The sequence below is a fragment of the Cariama cristata genome, unplaced genomic scaffold (assembly GCF_000690535.1).
Source record: "Cariama cristata isolate BGI_N322 unplaced genomic scaffold, ASM69053v1 scaffold2487, whole genome shotgun sequence".
Lineage (NCBI taxonomy): Eukaryota > Metazoa > Chordata > Aves > Cariamiformes > Cariamidae > Cariama > Cariama cristata.
Genome location: NW_009626965.1, coordinates 28,045 through 32,336, shown reverse-complemented (window position 1 = coordinate 32,336; position 4,292 = coordinate 28,045). Strand labels below are relative to the sequence as shown.

General features: G+C 57.5%; 1 protein-coding gene across 1 annotated transcript in view; it reads right to left on the bottom strand.

Annotated features, from left to right (window-relative positions):
* The window catches only part of ARHGAP25 (Rho GTPase activating protein 25), an 18,070-nt gene that overhangs the window by 13,405 nt on the left and 373 nt on the right, over window positions 1-4,292 (bottom strand). The window lies entirely within an intron of this gene.

The window sequence follows — 4,292 nt, the reverse complement described above, 5'->3', positions numbered from 1 at the left end:
TCTAAGTGCTCCTGTGGCAGCCAATGCCTTGGGAGGGATTGTTTCCAGAAGGAATTTTTGTCTCTGGACCAAGCGCTGCAAGACCCCGGTGCCAACCCAGCTGGGTAGAGTTAGTGTTTATGGTTGCAGGGCAAAAATAATTATATGACTCCAGGGGAATTCAGCTTCGCCGGTCTCTGCGTGCGGTGATTTCCTGAGGTCTTGCGTCTCCCCTTCTAAAACCAAGCTGGTGGCACCTGGCTGGGTGCTGCGGTGAGGGCGGTGCAGGATTCGGGCCCCTGAGCCCAGCAGCGTTTGCTGGCAGAGGGCATTCGGGCTAAGCCAGGGCTGAGGGAGGTGTTGTGCAACCCTGTGGGATGGGGGAAGCTGCAGCGGCCCCGTATCTCTGCCTCCAGCTGCCCGCTTTTCCCCCGAGCTGGTTAACGGAGCGGAGAGCTGCAAAAGCTGCATTAGATAGGAGCGTCGATGAATCCTGGCATGGACCTGAGTGCAAAGGACAAGCTTTGAAAGGAAAAAAAATTAAACATCACCCACCACTGCCTTGTGATGTTTGGGGCTGTGGGCATCTCACGCCTGAGCGGTGCTCCCGTTGCACCGACACCCTCGGGGCGCATGAGCCTACAAAACATTTCGCACTCGGGGCCGAGCGGTTAGCAGTTGCGTCAGGGGTGCTGCAGTTGAAGATTGTGCCCAGCTTCCCCTTCTGAAATCTACAGACCTGTCGCAGGACTGCAAATCACTTACCAAAAAAAACCAAAAAGGATTGTGAATCCAAAAAATCAGCCTTTGAAGGGCAGTGAGGATGCTGCTTGTATCTCAATGTGTGCTGCTACGGGACGCCCCTTGCAGAGGATGTGGTTGTAAGCACGGACCTTCGAAAGGGATTTGCCAGCCAGCTCCCCTGCAAAACGCTGGTACTGGGGATTACCCTGCTGCCAAAACCAAAACGGGGTTTCCAGACTGCACCTCACGCTCCAGGCAGCTTCTTCGCTACAACATCTGCGTTACTCAAATCTCACAAACATTAACGTGATTGTCAGCACGCTGCGGACGAGCAGCATCGCTCCTCTCTGTAAATCACGCCGCTTCAGGTCTTGCGGCTGCTGCTGACTCCTCAGGGGCGAGGATTTTTTGGGAATGATCCGCAGGGGTGGAGTGGCCCCTGAGATCACTGCCTGCCTCCCGTGAACGCTTCGCTCTGCAGAAACCACAGCCCATCACCAGAGAGCAAATCTCGAGTGGCTCCAAACCAGCCCCCTTCTGCAGAAAGCAGCGCTCCCACCAGCCAGCGCTCTGATGCTTTCCCAAATTTTGCTGTGTTCTCTCCTATCTGATCACAGGACCTCGTCTCCCCCTCGATGAAACAGAGATGCTGACATTTGCTCTGTTTAATTAGCACTAACATTTGCAGAGCGAGGTCTCTGTCCCAAGCACCGATGACCACCTGAAGTGATGCTGCCACAGCGCAGCCGGCAGGGTCCACACTCCCACCCAGACGGCTGGAAATCAGGGATGCGTCTCCATCCATCGGCTCCGTGTTCGGCCTTCCTCAAAGAGCTCAGCTCAGCCCAGCGGCACAAGACTTGGAAAGAGATGTTGTGTCTTTTATGAAAAATGCGATGGTTTACTACCTTTTATCGGAGATGTTAATCTCCCTCTAAGCCCATCACAGCTGCATCAGGGCTCTGCCCCGTGGAAAGGAAGCGACCCGGCGGGCACTGCTGCCCGGGGGTTCCTCCTGCTCTCAGCCTTGAGCTGGAATTGCCCAGTCCTTGCTAGAAATAAGGTCTGTTCTCTCCCTCCTTGCAGCCTTTCCCAGGCGCGTAAGGAGCGTGCATTCAGAGGGGTACGCTTGGCTCCCCTTTCTTCAGCATCACCTCTTCTGAATCGCCAGGCTCGAGGGGCAGCCGGAGGCCTGGGCTCAGCTTGGCCGTGTTCGTGCACGTGCGCGGACACCGGTGTGAACACCCAGATGAGTTTTCCCTCTGCACGAGACAGCTCTGCCCTTACTTTGGGCCCATTTAAGGCCAAACCAGCAGTTCACAGGATCCTTCTTACCCATGATGCGAGCAGCCCCCAACCACCGACCCCACCGCAGGGCTTGCGCAGAGGTGTGGGGAGAGAGCTGCTGTGGGGAGCTTGGCCTCACAGGCAGCGAGGCTATTTTTGCTCAGTGGAAAGTCTCCTGCATTCACAAAACCAGAACTACCGAGGCTGCGGCTCCCTCCCTTACCACTTTACAAGTTTCTACCTTTTGTGGCCAGTGTGATGACCAGCTGAAAATTTTACACGGGGCGGGGGTGAAGCTTTTTCCCTGGCTCTCACCGGTGTGATGCAGCCCTTGCAATCATCTCCCCCTTCACCGACACAACCACACCGTGCTCGGCCCCGCTCCTCCTTCCCACTCTCGCAGGGCAGGAAAGAGCCGCTAAGGGCAGATGCGGTGCCCCCCGAAGCGTTTCCTGTGGTAACCGCCTCTGAAGTTGAATATTTCCTCCAAAACATCCTCGCTCCCCCTCCAGCCCTGGAGACCGGCCGCGGCAGGGGGCCCCTGTCCTGCTTCCCGCTCCCCGAAAAGAGGAGCCCCGCCCAAGCGTGGCGGGCGAGAAATTGCGTTGGGTGCCAGCGTGGTATCCGCATCGACTCTGGCTCCTGCCCCAAATCCTCCTCTTGGGCAAGAGCCCTCCCTGCCATCCCCTCTGCTCCTGCCCCGCAGGAGGGACGTCAGGTTCTTGCAAGAAAAAAAAGGGTAAAGGCAAAAGTGCCGCGATAGGTTTCACGGTGAAAACTGCAAACGCAATTTTCTCCTTCTTTGAAATAAATAGCTTGGCGTTTTTCTCAGCGTGGGGATGCACACACGAGCCGGCGTGCTGTCCTGAGGCTTACAAAAGCTGCTTGTGCCACGGCTACGGCTGGGGACGAGGAGGGGGAAGTGTCCCAAAGCCAGGAGGGGCCAGCAAGGGCGGTGGTGACTAATTTGCAAGTATTTTCCACAAGCGAGTCACATCCCTGCTGGGCCGCCAGCGGCTGGTCCCCCCGCAGCCAGAAACCCCCACGCAGGAGCGGAGTGGATGCACCGAGCTGTGCCCCAACGCTCAGGTCTCTGCACGGCCACGCACAGCCCTCATCTCGGGGGCTCGCAGCAGCTGCAAAAAGCACCTAGGATTCCAGCACAGGCAGATTTCCTTGAAAAAAAGCAATTCCTGATAACAACACAGGTTCAAGCCTGTGTCCTAACTCCAACCTCTTTGCTTCCCAGCAGCTGGCAGGGCTCAGCATCCCCTCGCCTTTATTTCTGAGCTACCGGTTGAATTTGGCGACTGCTCCGCAGCCTCTGGGCAAAACACCACGAAATACCCCAAGAACGGGCAATGCAGAAATCCAGGATGCGTCTACGGTAACTACATGGGGATTTCTTTACCGCTGTCCTGCAAGGTGATGAGTGCAGGTGACAGCACTCCTTCCTCTGCCCACCTGCAAGCTTCTGGACCACCCTGGGTCTCATCCTGTCCATCCGGGGACCAGCAGTGCTTTGTCTGGGGCCTTGCGTGAAGCGAACGGTTTGGACACCCCAACAAAAGCAACTTCAGAGAGAAGTCCGAATTGCCTTTGCAAGAAAATCCAGCTAGGGCGACCTTGACGCAAGGTGCGGGGAGGGAGAGCCCAGCACGCAGAGACCAGCTTGGTCAAATCTCTCCGCTGCAGGCAGAAAACAAATCGCCAATCTGTGCCTCGACCACGTTTTGGCACCGGTGCCAGGACCACGGAGGGCCATCGCCTCAGTGCCTGCACGAAGCTGGGCTTGTGCACCCCTTCCTCGACCGCAGCATCCTCGCCCCCACATCTGCTCCCTGGTTGCTTGACCCCAAAGCAGCCTTTGGCTCCGGCTCCGCCGCGGTATTTTGGCCACAGAGCCTGCTGTAGGGATCCCTCGCTCCTTCCCAAAGGCGTTCTCAAGTGGTTTTCATGCTGGAGATGGATCTCACGGTGGAGGAGAGCCGCGCAGTCTGGGCAGAGGCAGGCGATAAGTCAGGAAATCAGAGCGAAGCCGTTTCGCGGCACAGAGCCCGGCATGGGCGCCGGCGGGCTCCTTTACCACCGGTGAGAGGAAACCAATGACGTCGAGGTGGGCGAAGAAACCGGGGCGCGAGTGAGATTGCTTCCTCCAACCTGCGCCGCTCCGTCCACCCCTTGGCCTGCACTCCACCTCCTGCAAGGCTCGCCCCTGCAGGATGAGCCCATGTGGTTTAAATCCCCCCCCAACCTGGATTTTGGGTGGGCAGCAGCCCCAC